Source organism: Excalfactoria chinensis, chromosome Z, assembly GCF_039878825.1.
Source record: "Excalfactoria chinensis isolate bCotChi1 chromosome Z, bCotChi1.hap2, whole genome shotgun sequence".
Lineage (NCBI taxonomy): Eukaryota > Metazoa > Chordata > Aves > Galliformes > Phasianidae > Excalfactoria > Excalfactoria chinensis.
Genome location: NC_092857.1, coordinates 28,561,554 through 28,574,379, shown reverse-complemented (window position 1 = coordinate 28,574,379; position 12,826 = coordinate 28,561,554). Strand labels below are relative to the sequence as shown.

General features: G+C 38.0%; 1 protein-coding gene across 22 annotated transcripts in view; it reads left to right on the top strand.

Moving 5' to 3' along the window:
• Positions 1-12,826, top strand: part of PTPRD (protein tyrosine phosphatase receptor type D) — a 1,083,558-nt gene that overhangs the window by 445,522 nt on the left and 625,210 nt on the right. The window lies entirely within an intron of this gene.

Here is a 12,826-nt window from a genome sequence, read left to right as displayed (position 1 = left end):
CAGATGACACTAAGTTGGGAGGGAGTGTTGATCTGTGAGAGGGAAAAAGGGCACTACAGAGGGACCTGGATAGACTGGATCAATGGGCCATGGTTAACAGCATGAGTTTCAATAGGGCCAAGTGTTGAGTCCTGCATTTTGGTCACAACAACCCCAGGCAACCCTACAGGCCTGGGGAGGTGTGGCTGGAAAGCTGCCTGATGGAAAGGGACCTTGGTGTACGGATGGACAGTCAGCTGAATATGAGCCAGCAGTGTGCCCAGGTGGCCAAGAAGGCCAATGGCATCCTGGCTTGTGTCAGGAATGGTGTAAGCAGGACTAGGGAAGTCATCCTGCCCCTGTACTTGGCACTGGTAAGGCCTCACCTCGAGTACTGTGTTCAGTTTTGGGCACCTCAGTACAAAAAGGACATGGAGGCACTGGAGCAGGTCCAGGGAAGGGCAATGAAAATCAACCCTATGAGGAGACGCTAAGGAAGCTGGGGTGTTTAGTTTGGGGAAAAGGAGGCTGAGGGGAGACCTTATTGCTCTCATCATGTATCTGAAAGGTTCTTACAGTGAGAGTGGGGCAAGTCTTCTCACTGGTGACAGGTGACAGGACAATTTGAAATGGCCTCAAGTTTCACCAAGGTAAGTGTCGTGGGTTAACCTAAAATCTACCTGCACCCATGACAGGGGGGCAGTTGGCCCGCAGGCTGCTAGCCCAGAAGGAAAAGGAAACAGGGAAAAAGAAATTAAATACAGTGGCAACGATCTAAGGAGGCATACTTATTTACTAAACACTATTTCAGAATACAGAATAACACAATATAATACAATATAATTGGAATTAAGGCTAACGAATCAAGTAAAATAGGAGAGAGTGAGTCCCGAAACCGAGAGGCCTACTGTAACTCTAGGCGAAATGGCTGGAATGCTTCCACACACTCCCCCATGGCTGGCAGGATTCAAGAGAGGGAGTCCAGCGCTGAAGTGAAATTATATAGAGTCCTTGTCATATGACTGACCGTGATGTTCTCTGGGATATTCTGTCTTCTTCTGTGAGCAGCACATTCGTCAAAATTATCCATGCTTTATCATGATTTTATGATGTGGAATACTGATAGCAAAATTACAAAATTGCAAAACCATGACAGTATGTTTAAGTTGGACGTTAGGAAACACTTCTTTACCGAAAGGGTAGTTAAACACTGGAATAGGTCCCCCAAGGAGGTGGTCTAGTCACCGTCTGTAGATGTGTTTAAGAGACATTTGGATGTGGTGCTCAGAGATATGATTTAACAGAGAGTTGTTAGTTAGGGTACTAAGGTTAGGTTGAGATTGAACTTGCTGATCTTTGAGGTCTTTTCCAACCTGAGTAATTCTATGATTCTATTATTCTATTATTAATTTTAGACTTAGTTTTTATATGGAAAATGATTAAATATTAAACAATCGTTTCTAGGTGACCAGTTTTTTGTGAAGTTGAAGCACTGCATAAAAGGAACAAGTTCTTATGATGGTTACATACCCTGCTTTGTTGCATATTTGTGCACTTTTGGAAGGTTATCTTGTATTGGATGTATCTTTCTCTACATATCAAGATAGGTTTAGGCAGTATGATGAGCAGTGGTTGTTGTGTTCAAGATAGTCTTCTTCAAGTGGCTTCATCTTGAAAGAAAGTTAGGAAAAACTTCTTCATGTGATAAAACCCCAACCCTATATTGTAATTATTAATGAATTCATGTTTAGCCAAGACACAGACAGAGGGTCAAGTGGATGTATTATAGTCTTTGCCTCTCTCTTTTTTTCCCCATTTTTGTTTGTTTGTTTTTTAAAGAAAAAATATACATTTCTCTGCATTTTTAAGGTTCTTGTCAGTTTTGCACTTATGCCAAAAGATTCATCGCAGAGACTTTCATTATTTAAATGGGAGTATACAGAAAAGTTGTGGAGTGTCTCTTTTTCAAAGAATGTAGAATCACTCAGGTTGGAAAAGACCTGAAATGACATTTAGTCCAGCCATTACTTAACCATACTACCCTAATGTTATATATATATTTACAGAAATATTTACAGAATATTCTGAGCCTGAAGGGACCCATAAGGATCATGAGGTCTAAATCTTCGTCCCACAGACAGCCACCCAGACCATTCTGAGAGCTTTGTCCAGGTGCTTCTTGAATGCTGGCAACTCAGTACCTTGACCACAGCCCTGGGGAGTCTGTCCCAGTTCCTGACCACCTCAGCGGATCTCACTAAAGAACTTCTTCCTAATACCCAGCTTCTACCTCCCCTGTCGCAGTTTCATGCTGCTTCTCAAGTTCCATCACTGATTTGTGTCTGTGCTTTTGTGGAATAATACTTTTGGTTTTACTGCTGACAGGGAAACACGACATAAAAGTCTTCAAATACTGCTGAATATACAAAATACATTTAAGCTAATAATACTTCATGTATACAGAAGACCATAAGCTGACCTTGGAAAAGATTTAAGGTGAATCACTAGACCTCTGTGACCTATGACTTTAGGGATGGACAGACAACCTGAGAAACCTGAAAAAAGTTAAGTTTCCCTGCTAATTTCCTATTTTCTGCTTTCTGGAAGCAGAAGAGATTAAACCACAGGAAACGTTCAGTGATATGATGCATTTCCACACAAAGTGCTTGTTTTTTGATGGAATTTTAGGTTTTGCAGCTTGGTTCTTCCTTATCTACCAAATACATAAAGCTGAATCTACATCAGTGTGCAGACATGTCTTAAAGGTTTCTTAATGATCTCCTTCACCTCCAGGTGGATGAATACTATGTTTCATTAACTTGTTTTTATTAGGTTGGTATAAACACAGGGCTCCTTTTCCATGCTATTCCTGATCCAATTAGTGTTGGCGAAAAATAACCCAAACAAAGTGTAAATAAAGATTGTGATAAATATTGTTTACAGTTTTTCTATGGTATGTCCTATTGTTCATATCCAACAACCATCTTTATACTAAACCTATTTTTTTTATTTTTATTTTTTTCTGTATTTCTATCATGGCAGTTTTTCTCCTTTGGGACAAATAAGCTTGTTTTCTCAAATGAAAAACAAAGTCTGAGGAATTATTTATGTAAAAAATAGAACATGAAGTTATGCCATGCGTTCCTCCTATCACTTTTCAACCAAGGCAATATAGTCATTAGTAGAGGAAATAGAACTAACACTGATAACAAGTGATTTTGAGTTATGTTCTTTCTCCATTTGTTCAATCTTTTATGATCAATTTTTAATAGTCTTAGGCAGTTTTATTTGACTTTGAAAAATATAATACATTGGTGGTGTAATACTGAGTCTCAAGAAGTACCTTGCAGGAGTAGAAACTGCTTCCTTACTTTGTTTTAACCTAACTTGCTTATTTAAACAGAAAATAAATACTCAAAAATATACCATGTGAATACAGGAGTGAAGGCATGCCTTTTGCTAGATTAAATGCCACTGAAGGCAATTCAGTGGTGAGGCAACACAATTACTCACAGTTTACTAAGTATAGGTCTGGCTCTGTCATACCTGACATGCCACAAAACTGCTGTTATTAATCAGGGCAAAAATGATGATACAGGATTTGGCATTATGCCTTGTGCACGAAGAGTGCTGGATAGAACAGGGTAAGCATGGGTTAAAATATGATAGAACAACCCTTCCAGTCTAGTAACAACTAAGAAATTATATTCTCCAGGGGCCATGAGGACGATTCTGATTTATGTGAACCACAACAGTATAATTGTCACACCTATATGTATTGTGACTAGTAGATTGTGTCTTTGCAGTGGAAATTTCCAGTATTTCTGTATGTAGCACTGGATAAGATTCCTTTCACAAAGAGAGCTTATGAACAGTGTAAATTTGAGATGGGCATTCTGACCTAGGTAAAATTGGCACAGACATCAGGTAAGGTAATTATGTAGGGTAGGGGAGTCTGATACAGGACAGAACTAGTGTGCAGATTGTTGAAAATATTGTCTTCCTATCACTGTAAAAATTACAGTACATTCCAAAAGACAATAGGTTGATAACAGACATTGTATGGAATTATAACATAGCTATGGAAGTGTAAAATATCTATGGAAGTGTAACATAGCAAAAGCATCAGAAGTGACAGAAAGGATTTCAAAAACAACTATTTCATAGAATAAATGAATGGTTAGTCAGGAAGACACCATTCCTCTGTACATTTTTTTCTGACATATTCCTTCACCTTCTTGCAGTAGTTTATCAAGATTACATGTACAATTATTTTCTTAATATTTATGTATTTTCCTCAGTTAGATAATTGTAAGTATACATTCAAGATCACTCCAGTTTTGAAGCTGTTAGAGAGATAATGGGTTGGTGCTCTGGAGAGTTGACCACTGCTGTGGATGAAAACAGTTAGAATGTGCGTCAAACTCCAGTAGATGAAAGCATCAACATTAGACTTTACCATGTCCCGCTTCCTCTAGTAGTTATTCCGTGCATTTTGATTGACTGACAGCATGCAAAATGACCTCCAGATAGAAAAATACTTTTTTAAAAAAACAGGATGTAATTCAGTGCAATTTGTCACATGCAACTATATTTCTTCTGGTTCCTATATGTATCCAAATCTTTGCAGTGTTAATGACATTATCTAAGTGCATTCAATCACAGTATAATCTGTTTCATGTTTTCTCTACCTGTCTTGTGGAAGTCCTAGTGGGACAACAGTATTCTTTTTTTCCTAAGAGAGAAAAAGATTGAGGAAGTGTCTTTACATGTGCGTATGCCTTCCTATCTCTGAAATAAGAACTGAAATATATCATTTCAGAAGTAAAAATTCAACTAGAAATAGCTTGTTATACAAACAATTTATTTCTGATCACACATTTGCTTTTCCTGTACTGCTCTGTTTGATGGTTTGACTAAAGAATTTTCTGAAGAGAAATAAAGAGGGTGGGAGGGGGACTTTGGTGGGATAGAGCAAGATTACAGATGACAGAAAATGAGGAAAATTGTTGATACATCAGCGAGTCATACTGCCACCCAGATGGACCTTTACAGACTGGAGAAGCTGGCTGACGTGAACTTCATGAAGTCCACTGATGGGAAATAAAGAGTCCTGTACCAGGGGAGGAACAGTCTTGTGCAACAGTACATGCTTGAAGGCAGCCTAGAAGAAAAGGACCTAGAAGTTCTGGTAGACAAGAAGTTGAACACAGCTTAGCAATGGGCCCTTACTGCTAAGAAGGCTAATCTTACTTTTGGCTGCACCAGGCAAAATATTGCCAGCAGGTCAACAGAGGGGCTCCTTCCCCTTCACTCAGCTTTGGTGAGGCCAAATCTAGAGGACTCTGTCTTCATCTGGCCTCCCAAATATGAGACATAGACATACTGGGAAGTGTTCAGTGGAAGACCACCAAGGTCATCAAAGGACTGAAGCCTCTACTGTGAGGAGAGACTGAAAAAACTGGGGCTTCTTCAGTTTGGAGAAAAAAAGGCTCAATGGGGTCTTTGTCTAATGACTAAAAGGAGGCTTCAAGGAGGACCAAACCAAGCTCTTTTCAGAAGTGCCCAGTACCAGGACAAGAGGCAATGGGCATAAACTAGAACACAGGAAGTTCCATTTGGACACCAGACAGCACTTCTGTTCTGTGTGCATGACAAATCACTCAAAGAGGTTGCTTGGAGAGGTTGGGAGTCTCTGTCCTTGGAGGTTTTCTAAAGCTATCTGAACATGGTCATGAGCATCCTGCTATAGCTGTCCCTCTCTATGCAAGAGTTCTGGAATGTGTGACTTCTTAATATCTCTTCCAACATCAACCATTCTCTTGATCTGTGTATATATAGTGATTTTGCACCAGGGGTTTCCTAGACTTATTGAAATAATGATAATCAAATTCATAGCATGTAAAAATAATAATAATAATAAATAATAAATATAATTTGCTTATGCAAATTATGTGGTGCTTAATTTTCTTTTTCTGAATGAAGGCAACATATACCAGAATGTATTCAGATCCTACCACTTCAGGTTCTGTTCTACTGAAAGACAGTTCTTTATATTAGTTCTTCATTTCTTAATAGTATTTCTGGGCACTGTGTGAGAAAATACATACTTTAACCTAGTGGTACTTCACAGAACAGTTCCTACGGAATGTATAAAATTTATCTACTATACATATGTATGTATTTTAGTTAGGCATACTGGATTTTTCAGATAATTTTTTAAGGAGTTATTCATGTGCTAATTTGAACTGTGCACCATAATACTATTTTTCCTTTATTTTTTGAAATGAAAATGGACAATCCATCTGAATTAGCTCTTGAAATCTGATCAAATGTTCCAGATGTTCTAGTGTGAACACTACAGTTTGTCTGTGATCCATGTCAAAAATGCAGCTGTCAACACTAAAGAACACCTGCCACCAGTTTGCTCTCAGCAAATAGTTTTTCAGTTTTATTAGGGAGTGCAGTAAACTGCCAAAACAAAGCTTTGGTCTCATGTTGAAACCTACAATACATTCCAAATTCACGATGGGTAAATGAATAAGTTTAAGGAAGTTTACATGGAAATAACCTTGAATATGCTAAGTTACATACAACAATGTTTTGCTTCTAAATAATTTTGTGAATTCAGAATGTGGTTCCATGGAAGAACACAAGCTATTAAGAACTCTGCCATTCACTTCTGGACTGTTCAGATTGTATGTGTAGAGCGTGTAATTGAGAAAGGAGTATGACTCACACCACCTTCAAATAATTAATTTTCCACTTTGCTACTAGGAAGAAAAAAATCACAGGCCATTATCATTTCGTTTAGTCTGTGTATTTGTATTGGATTTAGAATAAAGCCAGACTGACATTTTGAAGACAAATGTATTTACATATGACAAAATGCATTCAACAAATCTGTTTACTTTCCAAATATTCTTTCACTTTCTGTCTCACATATAAACCATGGCTTCTGGTGCAATGCTTTCATCTTATTCCCTCTATGGGAATGTGGTCTGTGAATCATATGACAACTTTTTGTTATTTGAGATTGTGAGATGAAGATGAGGTACAGCAGGTTTCATGCAGGATCACAAATTCTAAGGCTGAACTACATTCGCCTAACTGAATTATTATGTCTTTATCTGCTCTACCACCTTATTGGAGGTTTATGGTTTTGTGCTGCATTTATCACTGATATAAGGCTGTACAATCAGCCAGATAGCTATTGCTTTTATCATCTCATGTTCTAAAAAAAGTTTGTTTGTTTTCTGTTTGTTTATTTATTTATTTGCTTGTTTGTTTGTTTATTGGCCTTCAAATTTTAGATTTTTATTTTATTTTATTTTATTTATGTGAAATAGCTATTAGAAGCATGTGACAGATATGCATTTGAGATCATATATTTGAGACCGTATTTCTAAAACAGAACTTTATGGTTGAATGTTTGTGTGGGAGCACAAAAGCCCTCAGTTCTTTTCTATTCATCTGTTTAGGTGCCTATTATATTACTCATTGATTTTCCCCTTCTAGCTTTCAAATGGCTTACCACAGAGATTATTAATTATGTAAATAAAATTGTCTCTATTTGTATGCGAATAGAAGTACCCACTGAAAATGCACTAACTGGTAAAACTCCTTGAATTTTGATGTGGAGAGAGCTTGCTAACTTTCCCCCAGAGACATCACCTAAAATCTTTATGTATTTTTGGATATCTGGAAACTCATTAATTAGTAGTAATATTAGTAGTTAAAATAACAGACAGCAGTAGAAATGGTGGACAGCTTAATTTGCTTATTTGCAACTGGTTATGAAAAATTACTAGTCAAAGCAAAAAACAAACAAACAACAACAAAAACAAACAAACAAAAAAAAACATTAAGCAGCCTTGTGTTTTACTAAAACCAGAAAACCTGTCAATTAGTCAACCTTTCAATACAGAAGATTAAAGGAACAGAATTTCAGCTTTTCCCATAATACAGTTTGATGAGAAAACTTTAACAGCAATAAATTTATATATTAATAAACTTATTCTAAATTTGGATAAAATGCAAAAAATGATAAGTAATGTAAATAAGTAAATATGTAAATGGATAAGCAAAAAAGTGCTTTAATGGACACTTTCACTTAAGTTTGCTTTCAGCTGTTATTTGTCTTTATATAACTGCAGATAATCTTACTGACCAATATTAATCAATAATTGAATAGTAAAGAGAAGTGGGTAGAAATAGGAAAGAAAGAAATAATTTGAATAGTAGCCTCAGATTTTGTTTCCAAAATTTTTGAAGTTTTTTTTTTAATCAAAAACTTCAAAATTCTGTTGACATTCTTTTTTTTTCTCTCTTTTCTTCCTTTCTGCTTGCCTTTTTCTTTTCTCTCTTTTCTTCCTTTCTGCTTGCCTTTTTCTTTTCTTTTCTCTTTTCTTCCTTTCTGCTTGCCTTTTTCTTTTCTTTTCTTTTCTTTTCTTTTCTTTTCTTTTCTTTTCTTTTCTTTTCTTTTCTTTTCTTTTCTTTTCTTTTCTTTTCTTTTCTTTTCTTTTCTTTTCTTTTCTTTTCTTTTCTTTTCTTTTCTTTTCTTTTCTTTTCTTTTCTTTTCTTTTCTTTTCTTTTCTTCTTTCCTTTCCTTTCCTTTCCTTTCCTTTCCTTTCCTTTCCTTTCCTTTCCTTTCCTTTCCTTTCCTTTCCTTTCCTTTCCTTTCCTTTCCTTTCCTTTCCTTTCCTTTCCTTTCCTTTCCTTTCCTTTCCTTTCCTTTCCTTTCCTTTCTTTCCTTTCCTTTTTTTTTTTTTTTTCCCTCTTTCCTTCTTTTTTTATTTTTACACTTCTTCCCTTCCTAACTTTTTTTCCTTCCCTGTTTCCTTCTTTCTCTTTTAAGTATTCCATCTATCGAATGATTCCTAGGTATGTTCATTTGACCACTAAATAATAATAATAATAATAATAATAATGTTGCTCCTAAAGTAATAATAAAAACACAGGGGCACAGAATCACTGGGGTTAGAAGGGACCTCAAGCGATCGTAGAGTACAACTGTCCTGCTAAAGCAGGTACCACAAGTAGGCATCCAGACAGGTCTTGAATATCTCTGTAGGAGAAGACTCCATAGTCTCTCTGGGCAACCTGCTCTAGTGCTCTATCTTCCTTACTGTGAAGAAGTTCCTCCACATGTCAGTATGGAGCTTCCTACATACAAGTTTTGGGCCATTACTTCTTGTCTTACCACTACACACTATACTGAGAAGAGCCTGGACTCATTTACTTGTCGCCCACCTGCCTTTAGATATTTATAAATATTTATCAGATTTCATCTCAGCCTTCTTTTTTCAAGGATGAACAGACTCAGGTCACCCAGCCTTTCATCACAGGACAGATGCTCTGGCCCATTTATCATCTCTGTGGCCCCCTGCTGGACTCCTTCTAGAATATTCCTGTATATTTTGAAGTGGAGAGCCTGGAACTGGACACAGTATTCTAAATGTGGTCTCACCAAGGCACAGTTGAGGCAGAGGATCACCTCTTTTGACCTGCTGGCCATTCTCTTTTTAATGCACCCCAGAATACCATTGATCTTCTTGGTTACAAGGGCACACTGTTGTTTCATGACCAACATGTTATCCACCAGGACCCCAAATTCCTTCTTCAGAGAGCTCAATTACAGGTCATCCACTAACCTGTACTAATACATGCAATTGTTCCTCCACAGGTGAAACATTCTAGACTTGCTCTTGCTAAACCTCATCGGGTTCCTCCCTGCTCACCTCTCCAGTCTGTATGGGTCTTATTGAATGGTAGAACAGCCTTCCAGTGTGTCTTAGCCAGTTCTCCCAGCTTCGTATCATCAGAAAACTTCCTGAGAGTGGGCTCTATCCTTTCAACCAGGTCACTGATGAAGATACTGAACAAGACTGTACCCACAAACAACCCCTGGGGAGCACTGCTAGTTACAAGCCTCCAAATATACTCTGGCTATTTTTTCCCATGTAAACTACAATATGAAGAGTACAAGTACACTTCTTAATAGAGCAAATTCTCAACCAAAAATACTATTTTTCAACAAAGTCTCCACCATTAACATAGTTGCATGAATGAACCATGTGACATTCTTTATTTCGTGAAAGCTGTGTGTGATTGTCTAGAACATGGCTTGTCTCTCATGTTGCTGTCACCATTGCTGAAATGCATTATCCACTACCTCACTATGCTAACATCCACTGTTTCTTCTCCATAAGTGCTCAGCAATCATCAGTGGATGGCAGTTAATTTAATATTTTCTGTCTGGAGCAATTCAATGAATGCCTTTGCTTCGTACATACTTCCATGTCAGGTTCCATTTTGTCAGACTTCCCTATTGTAGCCATCTGTCACGCAGCCACAAAATGCAATGGAATATTAGAAGGTTCAAACTCCACTGCTGTACCACCAACATCCTCCTCTGCTATCATGGGTCAACATAATAAAACAGAAGGTGTTACTTTCAGCTCAGCTTCACAATAATGAGAAAATATCCTATGAATAAATCAAATTGTGAAAAAGAGTCTATTTAAGTCATCTGGAAAACTGCCATTTATCATGATGATTTACCAAGAGAAAAATCACACTTATTTATATGAAGGTGGTCCTCCATCTGATTGTTCAAATTTTTTCACGAAAATTTCACTCTCCTGGATCAGAGAAGACACAGTAGAATATGAAATCCAGACAACTTCTGAGATACAATTCACAAATGAAGCATTTTCACTGGAACAGGCTGCCCAGGGAGGTGGTGGAGTCTCCTTCTCTGGAGATATTCAAGACCCGCCTGGAGACCTACCTGTGTGATGTAGTGTAGGGAGCCTGCTTTGGCAGGGGGTTTGGACTCGATGATCTCTAGAGGTCCCTTCCAATCCCTAAAATTCTGCGATTCTGTGATTCTGTGATTTTATGGATAACACCAAATTAAATAAACCTCTGCATATCTGAAAACATGCAGACTAACATCATGTAGTTAGAACAAGAGATTGTGTAGATGTAAGACTTTTATGAGAATGAATTACTTAGGTTCCACAATTCAGTGTGATCTACACACAGTACCAGATTAGTTGGTTTGTGGAAAGTAAAAAGAATTTAATGCAGTTTTCCACTAGCACAAAATAGCTACAGGCACTCTTACAGTGCTGGAGTTCCTCATCACTTGTGTAGCATAAATTAAAAACTTTGTGGACAGGGTACATAAGTGTAGCCTGGGGAGAGTGAGCATGCAGCTGTGTGGTACTTGGCTTCCTGTCAGGGTTAAACCATAGCAATGCGGTAAAACCATAAATGAGCTAATCTATCAACATATTTTCTGCTCTTCATATACTTGAGTAAACCTACTGTGTGTTGGAATATACAAGGTTATTCTTGAGTATTGCAAAGGGTTTCCTCTTGTCAGAATACACAGTATCTGAGGAATTAGGCCTTATTTCAGAAGGAACTTACAGTTCTCTCTTTTCTCTAATATTCTGTGCACTTAAGGATATTTTTCTTTTGTCCGTTTTTCATCTCCTATAAAATCATTAAATAGACATAATAGGGTTTGGAAGGGACCTCTGGAGATCACTGAGTCCAACCCGTCTACTAAAAATATATTCCTTACAAAAGATCACACAGGAAGGTGTCCAGATGGACAGAATCACAGAACTGTAGGGATTAAAAGGGACCTCTAGAGATCATCATGCCCTGCCTCCATTTAAAGCGGACCTCCTGCAGCAGGCTGCACATGTATATATCTGTGTGGGTTGTAAATATCTCTAGAGTAGGAGAATCCACAACCTCCCTGAGCAACCTGTTTCAAAGCTCTGTTAACCTCACAGGATATACACAGTATATAACCTCATGTTTTTACGGAGCTTCCTGTGCTACAGCTTTTATCCCTTACCCTTTGTCCTGACAGTACACAACACTGAAAAGAGCTTGTCCTCAACCATTTGACTTGTGCATTTTTGGTATTTATAAATAGTGATGAGATGTCCTGGCTTTCTTCTCTTCGCCAGGATGAAGGATTCCAGGTCTCTCAGTCTTTCCTTGTATGGAGATGCTCCTGGCCCCTAATCATCTTTGTGGCTCTCCACTAGACTCTTTCTAGAAGATCTCTATCTTTTTTGAATTGTGGAGCTCATAAATGGAAACAGTCTTCCAGATGTGGCCCTCATTAGGATAAAGTAGAGTGGAAGGAAGGATTATCTCCTGCTGGCCATGGCCTTCTTGAGTCACTCCTGAATACCTTTAGCATTTGTGGCCACAAAGACTTGCCAGCCTGCTATCCACAAGGACTCCAAAGTCCTTCTCCTCCGAGGTCATTGCCATCAGATCATTTCCAAGCTTGTATTGGTGCATTTAGTTACTCCTCCTCATATGCAGAACTCGCACTTGTTCTTGTTGAAGTTCATCAAGTTGCTCTCTGCCCAACTCACTAGTCCATTGTCATCTTGCTGAATGGCAGCACAGCCTTCTGATGTGTCATCCACTTCTCCCAGATTTGTATTGTCAGCTGAGGTTGGACTCTATCCCTTCATACAGACTGTTCATGAAGATATTGAACAAGACCATTCACTGCTACTTACAGGTTTAACTAGATTTTGCGCTGTTGATCCACGTTGACCACCATCTGAGCTCTACCAGTCGTCTAGTTCTGAAGTTACCTCACAGTCCACTCATCTATCCCACACTTCCTTAATTTCATTACAAGAGTGTTATGAAAGACTCTGTAAAATGCCTTATCGAAGTCAAGGTAGACAACCTCCACTGCTGTCTCCCCATCTATCCAGCCAGTAATGACATCATAGATGGCTACCAGATTGATTGAGCATGATTTCACCTTGGTGAATCCATGCTGACAACTCCAAAT